We start from the raw sequence: 25,696 nt of genomic DNA on the forward strand, positions 1-25,696 counted from the left end.
CACTTAAACACTCATGATGGCTCCATTTTCTTTCAGAACAAAAATGAAAGTCCTTACGTGACCTAAAAGATCTTACAACCCTCCTCTGCTCTGATCTCCAATCCTACTACTCTCTCCCTTGCACTCCCTTTGCTCCAATCCCACAGGTGTCTTTGCTGTTCCTCAATATGCTGGGTGTGCTCACACTCTGGCCTTTGCACTGGCTTTTCCTTTTGCCTGAAATGTTCTTCCCCTCAGATATCCACATTTAACTCCCGTGCTTCCTTCAAATGTCACCCTCCAGTGATGCCTACCCTGACCTTCATATTATAAATTTCCACATATCTCCCACACCCAACTCTCAATCTCTCTTTCCACATTCTACTTTTCTTTACTCACTGCACTCATTACCTTCTACCTTAGTGTATATTTTTTACTTATGTCTATTGTTTAATCCTTCTCTCCTCCACAAAAATAAAGGCTACAAAGGAGATCTTTGTCTTTCCTTCCTTCTATTTTCAGAAAATGACAAAACGAATACCTTGCTGTCGATAATAGACTAGAAGTATTTTATTTCTGCATAAAAGTCACTACAACCCTCTTTCAGCAAGTAAAAGGTTAATATAGGTTCTAGTCATGCTTTACTCTTTATTATTATTCTTTATTTTGAAGTGTCAATGAGAGCTTGTAGTGTACAGTGATCAAGCAAATGAAGGTAAATTATGCCTGCTATGACCACCTTTCCAAAGGGTTTTTACTAAGGCATCAGATGTTTACAATTATAAGGTTCAAAAAAAAAAAAAAGATAGCTTAAATAAGCAAAAACGGGGGAACTTTCCAGAACGCTCGGTGAGAGGTGGAGGCGTGGTGGCTCCCGAACTGCGTACAGCTACGTGCTCCGTCCCGCTCCCCCACACTAGCCTTGGTCCGCTCAACTGCTGTAGAAAATGGTGAAAGAAACCACTTACTATGATGTTTTGGGGGTCAAACCCAATGCCACCCAGGAAGAGCTGAAAAAAGCTTATAGGAAACTGGCCTTGAAGTACCACCCTGATAAGAATCCAAATGAAGGCGAGAAGTTCAAACAAATTTCTCAAGCTTATGAAGTGCTTTCTGATGCAAAGAAAAGAGAATTGTATGACAAAGGAGGAGAGCAGGCCATCAAAGAGGGTGGAGCAGGTGGTGGTTTTGGCTCCCCCATGGACATCTTTGATATGTTTTTTGGAGGTGGTGGAAGGATGCAGAGAGAAAGGAGAGGAAAAAATGTTGTGCGTCAACTGTCAGTGATGTTAGAAGACTTATATAATTGTGCAACAAGAAAACTAGCTCTGCAAAAGAATGTGATTTGTAATAAATGTGAAGGCCGAGGTGGTAAGGAGCAGTAGAGTGCTGTCCTAATTGCCGAGGTACTGGAATGTAAATACGAATTCATCAGATAGGACCTGGAATGGTTCAGCAAATTCAGTCTGTGCGCATGGAATGCCAGGGCCATGGAGAACAGATCAGCCCTAAAGACAGATGTAAAAGTTGCAATGGAAGGAAGATCGTTTGAGAGAAGAAGATTCTAGAAGTTCACATTGCCAAAGGCATGAAAGATGGCCAGAAGATAACATTCCATGGTGAAGGAGACCAAGAGCCAGGACTGGAGCCAGGAGATATTATCATTGCTTTAGATCAGAAGGACCATGTTGTTTTTACTAGACGAGAAGACCTTTTCATGTGTATGGACATACAGCTGGTTGAGGCATTGTGTGGCTTCCAGAAGCCAATATCTACTCTTGACAACCGAACCATAGTCATCACTTCTCATCCAGGTCAGATTGTCAAGCATGAAGATATCAAGTGTGTGCTAAATGAAGGCATGCCACTTTATCTTAGACCATATGAAAAGGGGCGCCTGATCATCGAATTTAAGGTAAACTTTCCTGAGAATGGCTTTCTCTCTCCCGAAAAACTCTCTTTGCTGGAAAAACTCCTACCTGAGAGGAAGGAAGTAGAAGAGACTGATGAAATGGATCAGGTAGAACTGGTGGACTTTGATCCAAACCAGGAAAGACGGCTTCATTACAATGGAGAAGCATATGAAGATGATGACCATCACCCCAGAGGTGGGGTTCAGTGTCAGACCTCTTAATGGAGGCCACTGAATAATGCTCACTGTTGGCATTTTATATGCTGTAGTGAAGAAGTGAAGGACTGTAATCATAATATGCTCACTACTTGCTATTGTTTTTGTTTTAATGTTCAACTATAGTGTTTTAAAGTTAAATGAAGAATAAACTCAAATATAAAAGCAAAAAAAAAAAGCAAAAACACTGATCTAAACTAAAAACATGACTATAATTTCTGCATTACATGTATTGAAATAAAAGTTCACAAACTCACATATGAGAACATATAAGAGATGAGGATATTTGGCTGCCAGTTGGGTTTTATACTATTACATACTTCCCTTCTTGTGTAGAAGTATGAAATAGTCCAGCGGCATCCTTTATATTTATCAGAAGTCTGATTGTTAAAGCAGTAATTCTATTTCTTTGTTCAGTTTTTATAGGCTTATATAATACCTTGATCCTAACATCAGTTCTCTGGTAACAGAATCAGAATTCAGCTTGTCTGGTGCCTGCAAATAAAGGCCTCTTTTATGCTTCTCACATCCTTCTTAGTTGAAAGCCTTTCCCTCGACTGTGGTTAGCAATCTCATTCCCAAGGCAGCCTTTGTGTCCAAGTAGGGGTGGTTTCTGCTACCTCCAAGTGGGCAAAGGGCAATGATTCCCCACTGTGTGTGTTAATGGACTGCAAAGCTTAACAGTCCCAATTGTAGCAACGCATTTGTATTTGGTACTTGAAACTTCACATAGTAGCTGTACCACCACTGTCCTTCCCTTTCCCTCTCACCCAGGTGCGTAAGTCTGCGCGCACACACACACACACACACACACACACTGAAGTAATATTCTTTTCCAAAGCTGCCATTGGACTGTCTTGCAACTTGACAGCTATCTGGCAACGAGAGAACAAGATAAATTGAATATTTTATACCTTGCTGTTTTTAAGAGTGATACAAACTATTTCGGAGTCCAGCCACAGTAAATGAACACACACACATACACACACACACACACACACAGACATCTCTGAACATTTTTAGTTGGACAAGAGAAGTCTTGCCCCCAGAGAGAGCTACTTATGAAAGACACTAAATGAATACATCATGAGTCACAAGGAGACTGCACATTTCTTGGGCTAAACAACGTGTGGGGGCCTTGTGAGGAGATCCAGGGCACTGGGGATGGGCTGGCTCTGCCAGAACAGCCGACTCCACTGCATGTCCGAGGGATTAGTCACCAGGATTGATGGGCAGCCTCTCCCAGGGCTGACTTCTTTGAACTCAAAACAGCCCCTGCCCCCAACAACCCACATGTCAGTGACGGTAGAATGAAGAGAAGATGAAGAAGGGGGAGGCATAAGCTTGACGATGTGAGCAGCCTCCATACTATGCTTGAAAACAATCATCTCACCTGACTGCTTGAGAAGAAGCCAGTTCCAATGACTTGCCTCTGTCTTTGACAGTCACTGCCCTTTCTACCAGGAACATTCATCTACTCAAAAACATATTTATTGAGAACCTGGTATGTATTGGGTGTGAGGACACAATAGGAAACAAAGCAGTCAAGATTCCTGCCCTCATGGAACAGTATAACACAGTGGTTAGGTGCAAATGCTGGAGTCACTCAGCCTGGGTTCAAATCATGGCTCTACTACTTTCCAACTGTGTGGCTTTTGGGAAACTTGCTTAACTTGTCTAAGCTTCAGTTTTCTCATCTGTAAAATGAGGATAAAAATATAATCTATCCCAAAGGGGTGTTGTAAGATCAAGTAATATAATAAATATCAAGTGCTTAGAACATTGTCAGGCACATAGTAAATATTAGCTATTGTCATCTATTATTGTCACTATCTGCTGGTTACCATAGTAGGTGCTAGTTGTACAGAAAAGAACAAAACACAAGGTCCCTGCCAGTATGAAGCTTATACTCTGCTGGGGGTGACAAACAATGGACAAATAACTAAGTATATAGTACATCAGATGATAATAAGTAATATGGAGAAAATTAAAGCAGAAGAAAAATAAAATGCAATGAATCTACATTGAAGATTAAAGAAATGTGCCATGGATTGAATTGTATCACCCAAAAATCTGGGTCAATTTGGTTAGCCCATGAAGCCCAGTATTGTGTGGTTGTCCTCCATTTTGTGATTGATATAATTTTCCTATGTGTTGCAAATCCTAATCTCTACCTGTGGTTAATGAAGCAAGAGTACATTATGTTAAAAAGGATTAGGCTGGGATGTAACACCTTTGCTCAGGTCACATCCCTGATCCAATGTAAAGGGACTTTCCCTGGAGTGTGACCTTCACCTCATACCAACAAGAAAGCAGAGCCAGGAGCAGAGTGTGTCCTTCGGACCTGGGGTTCCTGCATGGAAAAGCTCCTGATTCAAGGGAAGATCGATGAGAAGAACCTTCCTCCAGAGCCGACAGAGAAAGAAAGCCTTCTCCTGAATTTGGACATCTAGCCAAAAGAAAGCTGAAGTCCTGAATTTGGACTTCTAGCCTACTAGACTGTTAGAAAATTAATTTCTCTTTGTTAAAGCCATCCACTTGTGGTATTTCTCTTACAGCAGCACTAGATAACTAAGACAAAGGGAAACATGATTAATACTAAGAAAGCACTTATCCTCTTGCACACCAGACCTCCCAACTCAAAAAGCAGAACAGAATCACCCCACTCTCCCCCCTGTTTTAATGCAAAAGAAAGCAACCCTTTGGAAGCCATTTCTACTAAATTTCAGAGACTTGTGAGAGTTGAGAAAATTTTCCGTATTTATTTTCCCTGAGAAGACCATTACTGATGCCATCCAGCATATCCAACTCTAAATCTACTTGGTATTTTTGCAATTTCAAGACACCCCAGTTTAAAAAGTGCAACATGGAATATGTTGTGGTTGTTGCTAGCTGCTGTCGAGTAGGCTCCCAACACATGGCAACCCATGTACAATGGAACAAAACATTGTCCATGCTGCACCATACCTATGATCAACTGTGGATCAGACCATTGTGATCCATACGGTTTTCAATGGCTGATTTTTAGAAGTAGACCACCAGGTCTTTTTTCCTAGTCCGTCTTAGTGTGGAACCTCCACTGAAACCTGTTCAGTAGTGTAGCAAGAGGTAAATAGGCCCAGAATCGAATCCAGCAGTCAAGCATAATCTTTGTTCTTTTGACTCCATTCATGATAAAGGGTCTGAAAAAAACTAGGACCAATGAAAGTCCTGGTACCACATAGCCACACACTCTTGCACAGACCTGAGAGGTGAATGTTGTCCTGACTTTGCAAGATACACAACTATGAATTCAGTGCGTAGATTGAAGTTCACAAGGAAGATCAGTGGCAAGGTACATAGTATATCTTATTGCTCTTATCAATACAAACCCCAGAGAGTATCACTAAGCGGCTTCCATTTAATTAATTATTAAATGGAAACCTCAAAAGCAATAACTCACCAATCATAGTTTTATTTACCATCATCACCTGCCGTTTGCTCTGGGTTTATTTAAGACCTAATCATGTCTCCTGTGATGAAGGATTTGGGTTCCTTTGTGGTCACATGTGGAAAATATTATATAACCACATCAAATGTGAATGTGGTCTCCCTTAGTAGAAACTGATGCTATTTCCTTAGAATTAGACCATGTTGACCCTGTGGGCATAAGAGATTTAAGCCTACAGGGGGCTCTCAAGGGGAAAAAAAAAAATTCTTAAAGGATTCACAGGGAGGGAATAGTTACTTAGACCTTTCATAGCACTTTGTAATCATCACTCAGCACTGCAAAAAAAAAAAAGAGCAAAAGAACAAAAACGTGTACTAACATGATTTGCAATACTGTCTTTGTCCCAAGGGTTGTTTTGCTTTATCCATGCAAGAACAATGAAAGAAATCCTCAACACCTATTTTAAAAAACAGAGCTGAAAACTGAGACCCTTTGTGTCTATGGGAGAGGAGGCACAGTGGGTTTGCCTCTAGACTCAAGACAGGACAGGCTTCATGGTGTGGGACCATATAGTTGCTCAGGAACCCAGCTCCAAAGGGCCCTGCTTATGGGGTTTAATGGTCTTCAGTCACCATCTTCAATTTTTTAATATGGTTAGCTATGAATTCTCATGAGGGATTTGGGACTGCAGCTCACACACAGTCCCACCCCTCGTGCCTCTCCACCTGCCCCAGATGGTTCTCAGTTAGCTATCCCAATCCCTGGCATCCTAAGAGCCCATTCGGTTTCCCACTCCCCACCCACGCTCTGCCACTGCTACCTTTGCATCCACTGTGGGAGCTCACATTTCACCATTGCGCTCCACCTCTGTAGGGGCCAGGGCACAGAGAGGATGGGGGTTGGGGATACCAACTATCCCTTGTTCCCCACACACATGTCTCAAGTGAGAGGCATTGTGCTAAAAGTGCCACTGTGCATTGGGTGGGTGACTCAGTGAAGGAGAAATCAGAAGCCTGTGGGTGGCCCATGAGCCCTAGGATCTGTGAAGGTCTGCACTCTAAGAACACAACAATAAATATCAAGTAAAAATACCTTGTCCAGTCAAGAGACTTCTGAAAAAAGGAAAAAGTTTTATATTTTATTATCTTTTAAAGCACTTTTTTCTTGAGCAAGAGGCCCCACATTTTCATTTTGCACTGGGTCTCAAAAATTATGTACCCTGTCTTGTCTAGACCATGTCCCAAGGCTATGCCAGACAACACATACATCAAAGGTGTTAGAACTGATGCTCTGGAGCCAGACTGCCACCATACACTAGATGTGTGATCTTGGGCAACTCACGTAATACCATTGCTTTCATTTTTTCACGTATAAAATGGGAATAATAATGGCTTAGAGTGCTCTCATGAAGATTACATGATTTATAACATACAAGTAAGGCTTAGGTTAAAGCAACTTTCCCTAGCACTTCTTGTTGTTAGGTGCCATCAAGTCAGTTTCAACTCATAGCGACCAATGTACAACAGAACAAAACACCATCCAGTCCTGCGCCATCCTCACAATTATTATGTTTGAACCCGTTGTTGCAGCCACTGTGTCAATCCATCTTGCTGAGGCTCTTCTTCTTCACTAACCCTCTACTTTACCAAGCATGAGGTCTTTCTCCAGGGACTGGTCCTTCTCGATAACACGTACAAAGTATGTGAGACAAAGTCTCATCATCCTCCGTTCCAAGGAACACTCTGGCTGTACTTCTTCCAAGACACATTTCTTCATTCTTCTGGCAGTCCATACTCTTTTCTGACACCGTAATTAAGTTAGTACCAAAGCCAAGATTTTAAAGCAGTCTGATCTTACTCCAGGGGTACTTGTGTGGTACAAATGGTTAAGAGCTGGGCAACTAACTGAAAGGGTAATGATTCAAATCCACCCAGGGGTGCCTCAAAAGAAAAGCCTGGTGATCTATTTCCAAAAGGTCACAGCCCTGAAAACCCTCTGGAGCACAGTTCCACTGTGACACACATGGGGTCACCATGAGTTGGAATCAACTTGACAGCAACAGGTTTCTGTCACTCCATAATGCATGCCCTTCCACTAACCACAAAGCCTGCAGCTTGGCACAATGCAAAATACTGAAACATCTTGAAATGACTTGTGAAATATTGAACTCAGTCTCCTTAGAAGTGTGCCATAAACTGAGCTCCTTTAGGACCAAGTTGGTTACTCTTTTATACTGGGTGGCTTGCACAGTATCTGGCAAGGAGTAGATTCTCAAGCAATGTTTGACAAAAAATTAGTACTTAAAAATTTTTTTTTTCCACAATAGTATACCCAATGGCATGGGAAAATAAACCCACAACTGATTCAGAGTAGAGGGTGGTACAGGCTGGGGTATTAGGGGTAGAGGAACTAGATCCACAGGCATGGGTTTGCAATTCCTTTCAGGTTTCATTTTAACTAAACTAATTATATTAAGTTGGCATTCTATTCCAAAAGTTATCTTCTTTTAAAGTAAAATAGTAGGTTCTTCTCAAAATGGAGCCCTGGTAGCTCAGTGGTTAAGAGCTCAGGCTGCTAACCAAAAGGTCAGCAATTCGAATCCACCAGCTACTTCTTGGAAGCCATATGGGGCAGTTCTCCTTTGTCCTATATAGTCACTATGAGTCAGAATTGACTCGACAGCAATGGGTTTTTTTTTTTTTCTTCAAAATATTTGGATACATTCATTCCCATTGGAGATATTCCATATTTAAGACATGGGGTATCTGCTAAATACCACCATATAGCCCAGTTTGCAAACCATGATTCTAGGGTATTCAAACATGCTTTTCCAAGAATTTTCATTCTATTTACTACAGTACCTTACCCAATCACATCCATCAACACCACCCCTCAGATACCTGCATATACAATTTGTTTTATAAGAGGTCGATACACCACCGGTTCTTTGGAACTCATACTTGTCCATTACAGCAGGAGCTAATGTATGCACCGATTATACATATGCACAGAGATAGCCCTGGGGATCTAAGAGATGCTACCAAAACCTGCTGGTCCTTCCAGAACAGATTCCCACAACTTCTCTGAACCTACCAGCCACACCTCTTAGGGAGCCCTCATACCCAGACCAAGAAGTATGGCCACATCAGGTTTCTCAAGTCCCTTCACATTATGACTCTCACTTGCTTTTCTAATTTCATTTCTTTCCACTTTCCTCTTGCTCTCTAAGCTCTAGCCACGCTGAATTAATTGCAGATTATTGAATGTGCCATGTTCTTCTATCCCTAAAACTTTGCATATACCATTTCCTCCACTCGGGATGCCTTCTTCATGCTTCCCTCTTGTCACCTATGAACCATTCGTTCTTCAAAACCAAGCATTCTTTTTGCCATACAGCCTTGCCTATCCCTCTAGGCAGAGTTAGATTCTCCTTTTTGTGCACAAGCACTGGCTATAGGGAGGCTGTGTGGTTCACAAGAAAGGGTACAGGCTTGAAGCCATGGAGACTGGAGGTTGAATTCCAACTCTCACTTACTAGCTTGGGCAAGTTGCTTAACCTCACTGAGTCTCAGTTTCCCCCACTATAATGAAAATAATAATTCCTGACTTACAGTGTCATTGAGAATTAATTCATTAAAATAAACTGTATAAACTGGCACTGAATTAGCAAATGAATAAAAACTGGATATTATTTCTTTATTGTCACAACATATTGCATTGTAATTATGTATCCATCTTTCTGCTTCTCCATGACATCTTTGAGCCCAGGCACCTTGTTTTTTGTTTTTTTCATTCTATTTTTAGTGCCTAGTTAAGTTCCTAGAAATGATAGAACTTCAATTATGTGATAAAGTATTTTGTATCCACACAGGTTAGAAAGCTAGTGATTATCACAAAGCAGCTGAAAGAGCTGCTGTCGCTCAGTGATCAGGACACACATCAACAGTTCTTCTCTTAAAGTATGCATGACTCAAAGCTTTTGCTCAAGTCTTCAACATCATTTCCCCTTCCTGCAGTTCTGACCAGAAGTTCATTTAAGCACTTGTGAATTCACACACCACTTCCCACCCCCTTATTATGCCTTCTTTTCTAAATCATTAGTCATCAAAATAGGGTCTGGAGTAGCAGGGAAAGAGTCAATGAGGTTGGAATGAGAAGAAATGCAGCAGCACCTCCTTCCTCCTTCTCCTCCCCCAACTACTCATTGGGAGGCCAGTGCCAAGACTGCCAATCTCACAGGAGAGAATGATGGACTGGAGATCAAAACTCTGCCCCTGGCCCACTGCCTCTCCCACTAGGCCTTTGCAGACAAAGGCAGGACTTGGGAGATAAGACCACAGAAGGGACAAATACTCATTCTCCTCCAGGGCCTTACTGTTCCTCTTCACCCACCCTTGCACTAACAGCACCCTGTTGTGGTCACAACTCATCGCCTAACTTCCTTGGCGTCTGGTAACTGAAACAAGCTATGCAGCAGCTGAGACCTGGAGAAGTATCAAATGGCATAGTTGCCTACATTTCTGCCACTTTGGCAAAATGCTGGGGCAGGTGAATTACTGATCCACCTTAAGTAAGAATGAGATATTTACTCAATGCTTAAATGAGTCTGAATCTGGACAACCCACAAGCAAGGTAAAGCAGTTCTGGCCTAGCGATCTACTTCCAATAAAACCAGTCTTTGAAAACCCTGTGGAGAACAGTTCTACTCTGACACACGTGGTGTTGCCATGAGAGTGGAAGTCAATTCTATGGCAAATGGTTTTTTAACCACTTCTACAGCGAGAATCCTTTCTGTTCTCTGTGGTGTCAGTCTTGACGCCAGTAGCACCTACAAATCTTCATGGCATTCAGACACAAGGGCATAGGGCAAGAGATACGGAGTTGCATTTCTCTTGAGCTTTGACTGTGTTACTCACAAAAGGATATGTTTAGTTTTAGGGTTGTGCTCTGTCAGTGCTTAGTGCTGAATCCTGAGACAAAGCACTCTCAGGTACTTTGATAACTTTATGTGTGTGTGTGTGAGTTTGTGGGGCCCAAATGAAGGATAATACTATGAACCCCAGCAGTAATTATTGCATAAATCAGCACCTTTCAACTTCTGAACTGTGTGGGTAGTCAGTTGTGAAGTGTGTTGCAAATAACTCATTATTAATGATAAAGTACCAAAGTTTTTAAATAATTGTCATAAATGGGAATAAATTCAAGGATATTCTTTAAATATTAACATGCTTGTTTACTTGCATTCTAATGTTCTCTTGAACAGAAGGTAAAGAAATGGGGTTATAGCTCTTCCTGAAGAATTCTGTTTAGTCATGATAACTTGCATGGGTATGTCTCGCATACGTAAACTTCAATTCACATGTGTGTTGTGGCAGAAAAACAGGTTGAGAACTACTTATCTAGACCACAACCACATTTATCATTTCTATATCACTGAAAAAATGCCATGTTTTCTCACCAGTCAGACAGTAAGTGTCCCAAGAACAAGAAATCTATTTCCCCTTTTCCTTGTGCTGATCCCTGATTACTCTCACGTTATCAAAGGGAACCATCATTTGGCATAGGTAGGGAAATGTCTTAGTTATATAGTGCTGCTACAACAGAAATACCACAAATGGATGGCTCCAACAAAGAGAAATCCATTCTCTCACAGTCCAAGAAGCTAGAAGTCCAAATTCAGGGTGTCAGCTCTACAGGAAGGTTTTCTCTGTCAGTTTTGGGCAAAGTCTTTGTCATCAGTCTTCTCCTGGTCTAGGAGCTTCTTTGCACAGGAACCTCAGTCCAAAGGACAGGCTGTGCTCCTGGCATTGCTTTCTTTGTGGTACCAGGTCCCCCTGTCTCTCAGCTTGCTTCTATCTTTTATACCTCAAAAGAGCTTGGTTTAAGACACAACCTAATCTTGTAGATTAAGTACTCCCTCATTAACATAACTGCTGTTAATCCTACCTCATTAACATCATAGAGGTAGGATTTACAAAAAAACAACCCACTGCCTTGGAGTCAATTCCGACTCATAGCAACCCTAGAGGACAGAGTAGAAGTGCCCCATAGAGTTTCCAAGGAGCGCCTGGTGGATTCGAACTGCCAGCCTTTTTGTTGGCAGCCATAGCATTTAACCACTATGCCACCAGGGTTTCCAGGATTTACAACACATAGGAAAATCACATCAGATGACAAAATGGTGCACAATCACACAATACTGGGAATCATGGCCTAGCCAAGATGATAGGTATTTTGGGGGGACACAACTCAATCCATGACAGGGACTTTTTTCCGTGTTAAGGGCCACTGATTTACATGGGGGAAAAAGCTAATGAGGAGCACATAGTAATAAAAATATTTTTTTCTTTTTTTGGAGACTTATAGAAACAAAAGACATTTCATCTACTCATTTTCTAAATTATAAACAGAGCTAAATGATAAGGTGAGAATTTCCCCTTTGGATCTGCAAACAAAGTATTTGTGAATAATTATGGTGGAGCTTAAAACCAAAAACAAACAAACAAACCAGTTGCCATTGAGTCAATTGTAACTCATGGTGACCCCATGTGTTGCAGAGTAAAACTGTGCTCCATAGGGTTTTCAAGCCTGTAATCCTTGGAAACCCTATGGGGCAGTTCTACTCTGTCTTATAGGGTCACTGTGAGTTGGAATCGACTCAACGGCACTGGGTTTTGCTAATCTTAAGGAACCAGATTGTCATGCCTTTCCTTCGAGGTACCCCTAGGAAAGGTTAGACCATCAACCTTTTGGGTGGTAGTCGAGGTATGCACCATCCAGGGACTCCTATGGCGGAGCATTAAAAGAAAAAAAAAAAACTCGTTGCCATCAAGTTGATCCCAACTCATTGAAACCCTACAGCAGAACTGACCCATAGGATTTCCAAGGCTGTAATCTTTATGCAGCAGACTTATCACATCTTTCTCCCGTGGAGCAGATGGTGGGTTTGAACTGCTAATCTTTTGGTTAGCAGCCAAACACTTAACCGCTGCACCAGCAGAGCTCTTTATGATGGAGCTTACAGACCGCCAAAAAAAATTTGCATTAGTGAATTTCTGCAGGGCAGAAGAAATTAAGTTGTGGGCAGCATTTAACAACCAGTTTTTTCCCCCACATCTTCATCTAGAGCTGGGGGTGGGGTGAGCATCCCACAGTAGTATCTGTGGTCAAGAATTCTGGAGCAAAGTAGCAAAGTGCTCCTACCTTCCCAAACACAAGCCCAGGGCTGAGACTTCAAAAATGGAGAAAAGAAATTACTTTTCCAATGACAAGTATACATTTTAATTCTCATGATTTCAACTCACATATCTTGGGCTACACAGTTATAAAAAGTTAAAGGAGACAGAAAAAACACAAGCATATTTTAGATACTCTATTCCTAACTTAAAACATAAAACCATGAGAAATCTGAGTTTACATTTATGACAATAGCTGCCCCTGAGCAAGTCAGGAAACAGAAGGGCTGTTATTTTCTTCAAAAGAGCAGACAAGCCTCAGAAGCCCTCCTCACAAGAAAAACATGATGTATATGCTATCTTTTTAGCCTTTAAAATTAATAGAAGTTAAATCTCAAAGATAATCAAAGCAGGGGAACACAAGTCTCTTCATTTCTCACACAAACAACAAAGCTCCAGATGGCACGCTCAGAAACATAAACCAAGATGGATTATCCGATAGGCACAGTGCTTACCTTGCTTACCAGTTCATCTGTAGTGAACAGTTTCACAGTTTCACCACATGAAAGATTCTGCTTCTAGGCATGGGTGGCATCTGTCTCCCAACCTCACAGCACCTTCCTACAGAATCAAGACCCCTTTTCAAATTTACAGTCCCTGACAGGGATGGATTACCCAGTAATCCAGGTAAGCACGGGCTTATTTGTGCTTACTTATTAATCCATAGTGACCAACTTCACATGTTAGATGTGGTGAAACCCATGTGAAATCAGTCACTACAGATAAGTAAGTAAGCACAAGTAAGCCCATGTTTACTTTGTTTACTGGGTTATCCACCCCTGAACATAAAGCAAATAAAGCATTCAAATATATGCTCATTTCCCCCTTGACCCAGTCTTTATTTTATTTTTACTTTTATTTATATACTGGTTGATTGACTGCAGGAAAGATTTGAGTCAGATACAACACTGCCTTTCTTTAAATATGGTAGCTTATACGATAAATCCTTCCTAAAGACTCTGCCAATGTTGGCACATCTAGCACGTGAAAATCTGTAACATTGAAAGATAATAATTGCAATTGCTGGAAAAAAAAAAAAAACCCTACTCAATTCTTTAAACCTGTTTTTCACATAGAATCATTTTAAGCAAGGTCAATACATGACATGTATTTAGAAAGGCCAAGTGCTTAGCTCTATGGGCTTTTGATTCCTGAGTTTTCCTGCAAGGAAATTGATTTCCCCACTGAGGAAAAGGACAGATTTCCACCCGAAGGAAGGAATGCACACTCACACTATTGGTTGCTTACTCTGGTGGAGTCAACACAACACTATTCTATTTATTTGGGTCAGGAAATGCCCTCATCTCTTTTCCTTTAGCCTGTTATCTTCCTGTCTCCTGTCTCTGTCTTTGACTACAGCTAAAGCTAAACCTTGATTTCTACCAGTCCTTAAAAAAAGCAAATCTTTATGACCTGTTCCATAAATCCTCTAAGAAGAAGCAGTGGCTTAATCAGCATAGAGTGTCTACAGTTGATTAAGTGCTTCCTCCAGCCAGATTCTTCACTATGAAATTGGTCCCATGGTTGAGGACTTGTTGGTGAGTCACAGGCAGTGGGTTAGGGAAAGTCAGTTCGAACCACAGTGTAGAAGGAAAAGCTCAGCTTTGGGAAGCTAGAATGCTAGCAGGTGAAGAACATGGCTGCCGTACATGCTATTTATGGTGGGAAGTCTTTACATAAAAGATGTTGTTTTATCCTCTCATCTGACCTATGAAGCAAGATGATTGCCCCTATTTTAGACTGAAAAAACTGAGACTTAGAGAGTTTGCATAACTTGCTCATGTTCGTACAGTTTTTATTTTGTTTTAAGCTAGATGTGTTCAAATTCAAATCTCCTTAACCATTCATTTTGTCTACGGTGCTATTAGAAGGATATGTCTGAAAGAATAAACAAGAGATTAATAATAGCAGGTTCCTGGTGGGGGGGATAACTGGGGGACTTGAGGATAGGGGAGAAAAGGAGATAAGCTTTTCACTGTATACCCTTTGCACATTTGGAATTTTTTTTAACCTTATATATGTATTTTTACTGCTATGTTGGTAAGAATTTGTGTGGGTGTTATATATTTCAGCTTTATTATTCTGTGAGCACAGGGGTTGGAGAAAAGTACATAAAAGAGTGCATATGGCATCCTTAGGAGTTAAGGATGAAATCAAGACCACAGTCTAGGTTGTTAACCCCAAATTTCAGAGAACAGGTCCATATGGGATTAGAAGGCAGAAGGAAGCCCTATCTTGTGAAATGGGCAAGGGCTAAACAGACACAGCTGCGTCCTCTGGGTGTTCTAGGAATGGGTATTGGGAGGATTGAGAGGTAGTTTTGAGACTGGTAGGTGAGTCCAGAGAAGCCATGAAAGGGTAGAAGTAAGTACTCTTACCGAGATATCTTTCAAATGGAAGTGTACTTGGCAGCTGAAATCAGGAGCTGAGGAGTCTCTCCAAAATGTAGAAGGAGCAATTGGCAGAAGAGATTCAGATGTCAGCGAGTGGTGAGCTGTGGAGGCGGATATCAAGAACCTAGCCACGGAAAAAGGAGCCTTGGTGGTGCAGTGGTTAAGCACTCGGCTGCTAACTGAAAGCCGGTGGTTCAAACCTATCAGCTGCTCCTCAAGAGAAATATGCAGTAGTCTGTTTCCATAAAGATTGGCCTTGGAACCCTACTCTGTCCTATTGGGTCCTTATAGGAGCACTATGAGTCAGCATCAACTCCGCTGCAACCAGTAGTCACAGAAAAGAAACCTTGGATGAGGCCAAGGAGTCATGCTAGAGCAAGGATCCTTTTGTATACATGAATGTTTCTGGAGTCCATACCTAAATCCACTTCCAAAAGAGTTCTGTGACCCAAAAGAGGTTAAGAATTTTACCAATAAAATGTACAAAATATTTTATCTCTTTTTTTTTTTCACTCCCATCAGCAGTCCTAGTAGTTACTATACTTAAGAGCAAGGAGTTAAGAATATGCCTTGCAGAGTCCCAACCACAGAGAGCATAATAGATGGTGACCCCAGTGGCTGTGCTCTGAAATCTATCCCACGGTTGTACTGAAACCTGCTCCCCAGCCAATGACTCAGCGTGGCAGGGGTACTGAGGCAGGCCTGTACCTAGGAGACTGGGGACTCCTCTGAAGACAACTTTGAAAGGCCCCCCTGCTGGCCTTTCTGAACCTTCCTTAGACCGTATGGCAGTCTAAAGCACTCCCACCCAACCTTCCCTCCATCTCACCTTCTCTCTGCATCAGAATCAAGGCCCTAGGCCCTCACCAGGTTCCCCCCACCCCATTTCTTCTCACAAGGTGGCTCCGCTAATAAAATCCTTGCCCGTCTAATCCTGTCCTGGCATCTGCTTCTCAGGTCACCTGGGCTAACAAAGAAACCAAATTTCTAATGTATTGCTGAAAGTTCCTGAAAGATACCAGCAAAAAAAAAAAAAAAAGACAGAACAGCTGCATTCTGTACTCTGCAATCCACAGGACTTGCTCAATCCAATCGCCCACCTCAGAGCCACTGAGGTTTAGATTTAAGTCCAGGAAAAATTACAGACTCCTAGAAGTTTAAGTCTATATTCTTAAAAGTGGTAAATATGTATAAATAAAAATGTATGGAAATAATGTCAAATCCACAAATGTCATGAATCCATTCTATTGAACATCTAAGATACTCTGGCCACCTCAAAACCATGTAGTAAAGTGTCCGTGGCCCCCCATATCTTTTTGCCATTCCGCATCCCCTTCCTCCACCCAGAATGCCCTTCCGTGCTTTCTCTATCTACTGAATTCCTATTTATTCTTCAAAACACAACTCAAAGTTTACTTCCTCTAGGAAACTCTCCTTGATTTCCCCTGGCCAAATTACCTCCTTGTACCCCATGTTTCTTTTAAGGATTTGCATATAATTTTATTGAAATACATATCAACTGGGATTTTTACAGGTACCAGTAATTTATGACTAAAAGGGCTTTAAACAATAAGGAGATCACTGCTATGTCACAGAACAAGAATTCTGGAGAAAGGCAGTGGCAGGATTGGCTCAGCGGTTCTACTGTATCTTCATGGACCTACATCTTTCTACCTGTCCACTCTATCATCTAGTGAGTTAGAAATGGTGTATTCGTGATTACAAGCTCCAACCCCCATCACCTCAAAAACTACACTCCAAGGCAGGAAGAGAATGTTCTACCCATTTGTCTCTCTTTTTTGATTAGTGAGAAAATCCTTTTTAGATATTTCCCATAAGATTCTGCCTTTTGTCTCATTGACCAGAACAGGGTCACACGGCCTCTCCAACTAGTCACAGCAAAGACTACGTGATGGACTAACAATGATTCATCTTTGAATTGGGCTAATCCTCTTTAAGCATATTGCGCCTGCATACCGAAAATTAAAAAAAAGGCCATTTAGCCAGGAAGATGCAGAGAATGGCTGTTGAACACAGAGATCACAGTGTCTGCCACACACCTGACTCAGAGTTGCTGGTTTATTTACATGCCTGTCTCTGCCACCACGTCCTGCAGTTCTCGGAGCCAGGAACCCTGTCTTATTCATCTCTGTAACATCTGTAACTGGCCCATAGTAGCATTCAGTACCTTTGTTGGACATTTGAAACATTTGGTTATTGAGTAAATAACATTTATTTATTCATAAATAATAAATAACATTTGTTTATTAAATAAATGTGTTTTTATTTGTTTATTAAATAAATGCAGCACATATAAACACTAAAAAAAAGCTTACAAAATAAAATATTAGATAATTTCTCCAACTCCTCCCCTGAATAATCAAAAGAATGCTATCTCAGTTGTAGAGAGTAAGAGACTGAAGCTAAAAAGAACAAATAACCAAGCTGAAATAACAACACAAACATTCTGACTCAACTGTTTAGCCAAAATCCCAGACCTCTCAGCTCTCTGGTTACACCGCAAATATAGTTTCAGTGCCTCACTCGAGGATACACAACTACATAGTCTTCACAAATACGTGCTGTACTGAGAGATTCCCTAACTAGTTAAAATGAACTCTAATAAATTTTTACTCAAGGCCACAGAAAACCACAACCAAAAAAAAAAGTTTTGATTTTAAATGCGCTCCACTACTTAACAAAAAGCCTTTTGCAATTCTTGACGTAAGTTGTCAAATGATGGACTGACTCTCTGTACACTGGGTCCTTTCAATAATTCTGATTACATTTACCTGGCATTTTGATTTGCAATTGCATGTTTATACCTCCTTCCCATCTCATTCTAAGGCTAGAGGTCCTATAATAATTGCTCACCAAGATAATTTTGACCAAGTTGGGACCAGGTCAGGTTTTATTAAGTTTCCCTCAATGAACAAACTTTTTCAAAAAGACGTTTTATAGAAAGCACAGATATAGCTAGAGAAAAACACCTCTCTATAGGATGCAAAAAAAAAAAACCTGTTGGCTTCTAGTCAATTCTGACACATAGTGACCCTATAGGACAGAGTAGAACTGCCCCATAGAGTTTCCAAAGAGTGCCTGATGGATCTGAACAGACGACCCTTTGGTTAACCGGGGCTATAGCATTTAAACACTCTGCCACCAGGTTTTTTTTATAGCATTTAAACACTCTGCCACCAGGGTTCCCTACAGGATGTGAGGAGGATATAAACATTACTCCTCAAACTCAACTGTGTGTGCAAAAACTCTTGCAACTGTTTTACTATATGTTTTCTATAAAGTAATTTCATTTCATTAAGTGCTCCCTTTTGGCCACGCAGATAAAAAATTTAACTTAGTTACTAGAGTTGCCTAGCCACACAAAACCAGCGTGAGTCCATGGGCATAGTTCCAGGGTCCTATGGTGTCTCAAGGTACCCTTAGAGTGGGAAGGGGCCCTCTGGTTATTAGCCATCTACCCACAAATTATCCCACCTCCCCAAATAGCTATTTAGCCATTTCTCCACTGATCTGGGGTCCAGAGACACATCCTTTTTCTCTTCTCTGCCCCTCCTTTCTGTTCCAAAGAAATCTTTTTCTATTCTGGGAGAATAACTTTTGTTGACAGACATAAACAGTGACTCTAAATAAATAACATTGCTTCTGTATGATTCATATGTAGTGCTGCAATTATTTTTTAAGAATTTTTTAAAAACTATTCGGTCTTTGAGAACTGTTGTGTTCTTAAAATTGTTTTCAATACTGCAGAAAGGCAAGAGGCATAGAGGTTATGAGCTTGGACTCTGGACCCAGTCTGTCTCGGTTTGATCTATAACCTGGGGAAATTTACTTACTCAGTGTGCAGCTCAGTTTCCTCATTTTAAATGAGGATAATAAAAGCATCTACCTCAAAGGAGTTGGTATGAGGCTACAATGAATACCTATATTTATATATCCACCCTCAGGATGCAGTAGCCTTATCAAATGACCCCAGCTGGCCTAGTGGAGAACAGGTGGGTATGACATTAAAATTTAATATGAAGCTCACTGTGCCCCTTTGGGACACTGGGAAGGGATCAGACCTGCTTCAAAAACCATGCCTATCCAGTGGAAGTACAGATGGGGGAAAGAAGCATGAGTGTGTGAGTAATAGCCAGAGCAGCTCAAAGCTAGGCCCCCTCTCTAGCAGGGGATTCTCTGACTCTTTATTTCACACTGAACTGGTGAGGAGGGGAGAGGCAAGCTGGTGCCCTTCCCTTCCCACCCATTTCCAAGCCTTTAGGTTCACAGCAGAGCTCAAACTGATTCTTTCTGGTTCAACCCCCTGCTGAGAATTTGCCTTTTCACTCCAGGTATACTGAATCAGAATCTACAGTTTAACAAGGTCCTCAGGCCGTTCTTACAAGAATCTTGTCAAACTCTAGATTCTGATTCAGTGTAATAAAAACCACCTGGAGATTTGGTTAAACCATAGATTCTGATACCTGAAATGGAAATGCAAATTCTCAGCCCGGCGTCAAACCAGAAAGAATCGGTTAGAAGTCCTGGTTCACATTGGTTCTCAGGCCACTGCACAATAGGATCACCTGAGAGCTTTTAAAAATCTGATGTCTGGGGAAAGGACTCAGACATCAGCATTTTTTAAAGCTTCCCAGGTGATTCCAACGTGCAACCAAATTAGAACTTTAACACAACTGTCTAGCCTGGGGTCACTGCTGGGAGGACATTCGCCAGACTCGGTTATCCTAGACTCCCCAGAGAGGGCTTATGGTCCTTTCAGAGTGCAAGCCTCTTTGGAGTGGAAAATGTCCTGACCCTGGCTGTTAAGTAGTGCCTGCAGCAGCAGTTCCACAGGGCCGCATGACCCCACGTCAGCTGAAGAGGGAATTAGCCACCTCAGCTAAAGGGCTTCTTAAGGCAAATTAATTTTTCCTTAAGCTCCTCGTTCACCCAAACAAAACACACAGCTTTCTGATCCATTCTAAAGAAAGAGTTGGGGTTTTCAAGGATAGAGTTATTTTTCTTTTATAAAGCCTTGCAATTTAAAGTGTAGTCCCCAACCAGCAGGAGGCCTCATCGGGAGGGCTGGTGGAAATGCAGTATCTCAGGCCCCACCCGGACCTAATAAATCAGAATTTACAGTTTAACAAAATCCATGGTGATTTTGAAGCACATTCTAGAAGCACCACTACAAAGACTTCTGATATACAGGACTGTGTTCCAAACCCTTATAAAATATGGACATGAGTACTCACGACACTGTATGTATGAGAACCTGTGAATTTTCAAAAATGGGCTGCAGTGACCAAAGATGACGTAAAAAGTCCACATTTCCTCACATATGTTCACAAATTGTCTGACAGAGTATGATGGGGCCAACCTCTCTCTTTCTAAAGGTCTATTTTAATATTATGGTCAACAAGTTTGTAATTGGTAGATTTATGTAGAGCTACCCAAAAGAAATATATGTGTGTGTGTGTACATACATATATAATTACATAAATGCTGTTAGATGATACAGAATGTGTTAAACTTTTTTTGCTATAGTGAAACACATATAAGAGAGGAAGAAATGCCAGTGGACTGACAAGTCATTGACAAAGACTTAGCATGTAAAAAAATAAGCATGTAAAAAAGAGGGAAATAATGTAATCTGATTCATTTGAAACTTTTGTTGTTGTTGTTACTGTTGTTTATTCTGGATTTGTTTTGTTTTATAATTACCATCAGTAATTAGCTAAATTAAGGAGTTTTTAAAGCTTAAGGGAGAAAACTAAGGGAGTGTCTTAGCCATCTAGTGCTGCTATAACCAAAGTACCACTACTGGATGGCTTTAACAAAGAAAAATTTATTCTCTCACAATCTAGGAAGTTAGAAGTTCAAATTCAGGGTGCCAGCTCTAGGGGAAGGCTTTCTCTCTCCGTCGGCTTTGTGAGAAGGTCCTTGTCATCAATCTTCCCCTGGTCTAGGAGTTTCTCAATACAGGGACCCGGGGTCCAAAGGACACGCTGTGCTCCCAGCACTGCTTTCTTGGCAGTATGACACCCCCCTGTCTCTCTGCTAGCTTCTCTCTTTTATGTCTCAAAAGAGATCGACTTAAAACACAACCTAATCTTATAGATTGAGTCCTCCCTCATTCACATGACTACCACTAATCCCACCTCAATAACATCATGGAGGTAGGATTTACAACACATTGGAAAATCACATCAGATGATGAAATGATAGGCAATCGCACAATACTGGGAATCATGGACTAGCCAAAATGACACACTTTTTTTGGGTGGGGGACACAATTTAATCCATAATAGGGAGTAAACAAAATCTTAAGGGCAAATAATGCATTTTTACATGTAAAAATTCCACATTGCCTTTATTGCTAAAATCCAGCATCAACAAGATAGTAAGACTTGCTGGAAAACGTGATAGCCTGTGAATCAGGAGCTGTAGGTTATTAGTCCAGTTATCAGGTTAGTGGGCCTAAATGATGCTGGTTTCCATATGACTTTCCCTAAGGCTCAATTTCTTCAACTTTAAAATGATGCATCCAAAATGAATCATCATTAAGGTTTCCTCTTGCTCAAAGGTTTACTATTTTGGGATCCATGACATATCAAACACCCAACCACAATAAAAAGTTTCAAGCCACACAAATGTTAGGGATTATTTTACCAGTAGGTGGCGATGTTGACCCAAAAATGCTAGAAAACAACATAAACACTCTTTCATGGTATTTGGCAGCTAACTTTATACCTAAGAGGAGACCCTAATGGCAGTAGCGGTTAAGAGCGATAGCTGCTAACCAAAAGGTCAGCAGTTTGTAATCCACCTGGCAGTCCTTGGGCACCCTGTGGGGTAGGTCTACTCTGTGCTATAGGGTCACCATGAGTCGGAATCAACTTGACGGCAATGAGTTTGGTTTGGTTTGGTCTGGTTTCTACATTTAAGGGTCAGAACATCTGAAAAGGTTAGAAATTATACTACTATACACGAAGCCTGAGGACTAAAATGTGTGAAATTGGAACACCATCAGTGAGGGACAACCAGAGGAGAAAGAAAAGCTGTATTCAGTAACAGAGACATCTTGAAAGATAACAGGCCAAGTACAGGAGTTCATGGGACGGACAGCCAAGGGGAAATTCAGAGAGTCTGGACAACCAAAGAATTCTTGATCCTGCTAAATGTCCCCCATTCAGCCAAGGAGATTGCTGGCACTTTAGTACTCAAGGCAGTAGCATACTTGGTATCCCAAAAGAGCCCTACAGCAACATATACCAAAAGCTCTGATTGCAAGTAAGCAAGTCACTCATCAGAATTTTTCTGACTTGTCCTATACCTGATTCCCTCCCTAGATCTTCAATCTTCTGGCATTTCCTACAGATTTCTAATTTTGCCCTGACCTAGAATTTAGGTTTTAGGCTCTCCTGTACAGGGTCACCATGAGTGGGAATCAACTCAACGGCAACGGATTTTTGTTTTTGTTTTCTAGGACACCACTCCTGAGAATTCATGGTATTGACTCCACTTACTCACACTGATGCTATCTCCTGGATCTCAGACAAACTTGACCCTAACTTCGATAACACCTGTGTCTCCCTCCAGATTCCATTCCTGAAAAATCTCATCTCACCTGGAAACCACACACATAGGTGCTTTTAGGAAAGAATCGTCAATTGTTACACACAGAAGAAACTTACACACATCATCACATCAATCCCTATTACTTTACAACAAGAAACTAAGGGGAGAGGCTCAGTAATAATAAAGATTTAATATTTAATAAATATTTAGCCAGGAAGGGATTTATGATCGCCTGTAACAAGAGATCTGATATAGGCAACTCTCAAACCTGTTGCCACACCAAAGTCCAAAGGCTGAAAAATGTACCACTTTCCCCTTGCACATCTGTTACAAGAAGGAAGAAAGACTGCACAGAAACCCACCAGCAGACTTACCTGCCCGTTTTCTTGCAAAGAAATGGGTCGCCTGCCCAGTCCTCCACCAATTGCTGTTGAGGAAATGGGACCACCATGATTGGCTTTGACAAATCAGAATTTCACTTATGTGGGGGAAAGGCAGATACTGGGACAAAACCGGGCTGTACCAAACCCGTTGCCGTGGAGTTGATTTCGACTCCTATCAACCCTATAGGACAGGGTAAAACTGCCCCCACAGGGTTTCCAAGGAGAGGCTGGTGAATTCAGACTGCTGACCTTTTGGTTAGCAGTGGAATTCTTAACCACTGCGCCACCAGGGCTCTCCACTAGCACAGAAGGAAGAGAAAATGCACGGTCTGCTGCGTCAGGGTGTTGAAACCAAGCACTGGGATGTCACAGACAATCGCATATATTTGAGAAATACGAGATTAGAAACCAAGGGACATCTAGGCAACTCAGAGTCAAAGGATATTTCTTTAACATATGACATTAGTTCCTCCATGAATTCCATTAATCACCCAATAGGAAGAGTTGGCCCCTGCTACTTCTGCCCCCGCTACTTCTCAAGTCAACTTCTCTGTATCAGCACGTGTTGCTCGTATATACGCGTCATTCTTCACTTGTCGTGCTGTTAAAAGCAGCAACTTCTCACAAAGCGCTAAATGAGGGCGAGAGGTCGAAGACAGGCTCCTAAATGGGCATTGCTTGACTCATTTACTGAGCTCGAGTAAGCAACATTGCATGTTGTAATACCCACTTCGCAGAACTTACACTCCCTCATTCTGTAATTATAAAAGCCCTATTTGGTAGTTAAATGCAGGGGTTTAACAGCAGAATACAGGAGTAACTGAAAGTTTCTAAGCAGGGAATTGAAATAATAGGAAATATTAACCAAGCAGTGGTATATGAAAAATAAATTAAGGGAAGTAGTAGTTGAAACAAATTAGAAGCTACTTTTAAAATACGGTCAAGACATAAGATTAAATCAGAAATTCAACTGAGAATTTCCTTGGGAATATGTTGGAACAATTCCTCACTGGTAGTAAGTTATTTGATGCACCTTATCTATTTTTAGACTTTACAAAATGCAAAAAAAAAAAAAAATTTATAAATGATGCATACAAGCAAACAAACCCTAGACTGAAATTTCACATACACACACACAAAAGGCATTTAATTAAGGCCACTATAATATAAAAAGATAATATATTATTAATTTAAAACCTCCTTGAATTTTAGAGGAAATCACAAATGTAATTCTTTTTAGCATGAAGTAGAATGAACTAGTTATAGCTTTCTTATGGTGATTTCACAATTTATCAGATATGTCATTCTATACACAACAGCTTTACACATCTGAATTTTCTACTAAAATTCCCCGGGGATTTTATAGTATTCCCCAGGTATCCATGGTAAAATGCAAAATAGGTTTAGATGACACAGATCAACTATACATTTTTATTTTAATAGTTTATTTTGTTGTTGTTAGGTGCCGTCGTGTCAGTTGCAACTCATAGTGACCCTATGGACAACAGAACGAAACACTGCCCAGTCTAGCGCCATTCTCACTATTGTCGTTACGCTTGGGTTCGTAGTTTCAGCCACTGTGTCGATCCATCTCATTGAAGGCCTTCCTCTTTTTCACTGACCCTCTACTTTACCAGGCGTGATGTCCTTCTCCAGGGACCGGTCCCTCCTGATAACATGTCCAAAGTATGTGAGGTGCAGTCTCACTATTGTCGCTTCTAAGGAGCGTTCTGGCTGTACTTCTTCCAAGGCAGGTTTGTCCTTTATTTTGGCAGTCCGTGGTACATTCAACATCCTTCGCCAACACCATGACTCGAAGATATCAATTCTTCTGTCTTTATTTTAACATGTAATAAAAAATATAACAAGCCCTTCAGACCCATGAATTCACAGATATTATGTTAATAATGTGTATAATTTTAAAAGATAAGCCAAAGAAAAAATTAAGTATATAATAGTAACACAGTCATATCAAATTCCTGTTGTTTGAGACTTCTCTTTTATCCGATCTTTGGCACCTCAGGGAGCATCAGTCGTGCCCTAAAGCACAGCTCATCCCATACCAGTATACCCATACAACTACCAGTGGCTGTTGAGTCGGCTCATGCTGATCCCTTGTGCATCAGAGTAGAACTGTGCTCCACAGGGTTTTCAATGGCTGATATTTTGGAAAAAGATCACCATCTCTTTCTTCTGAGGCACCTCTGGGTGGACTCAAACTTCCAACCTTTTGGTTAGCAGTTGTATTCATTAATGGTTTGTACCACCCAAGGTATCCCACCAATATGCACAGCACTATAAACCCTGGTGGAGTAGTGGTTAAAAGCTCGGCTGCTAACCAAAAGGTCGGCAGTTCAAATCCACCAGCCTCTGTTTAGAAACTCTATTTCCATCCCAGATACACTGAATCAGAAGCTACATTTCAACAAGGTCCCCAGGTGTTAAACCGTAGAGAAGAATCATCTGAGAATCTTGTTAAAATGTAGACCCTATTTCAGTATAACTGGGTTGGAAATGCAAGTTCTCAGCAGGGGGTCAAACCAGAAAGAACCAGTTAGAACCCTTGA

At 41.1% G+C, this 25,696-nt stretch overlaps 1 pseudogene; it reads left to right on the forward strand.

Moving 5' to 3' along the window:
* The first annotated feature begins 810 nt into the window (after positions 1-810).
* On the forward strand, positions 811-2,132 carry LOC100663963 (dnaJ homolog subfamily A member 1-like; annotated as a pseudogene).
* Positions 2,133-25,696: the final 23,564 nt, after the last annotated feature.

This window comes from Loxodonta africana, chromosome 8 (genome assembly GCF_030014295.1).
Source record: "Loxodonta africana isolate mLoxAfr1 chromosome 8, mLoxAfr1.hap2, whole genome shotgun sequence".
Classification (NCBI taxonomy): Eukaryota; Metazoa; Chordata; class Mammalia; order Proboscidea; family Elephantidae; genus Loxodonta; species Loxodonta africana.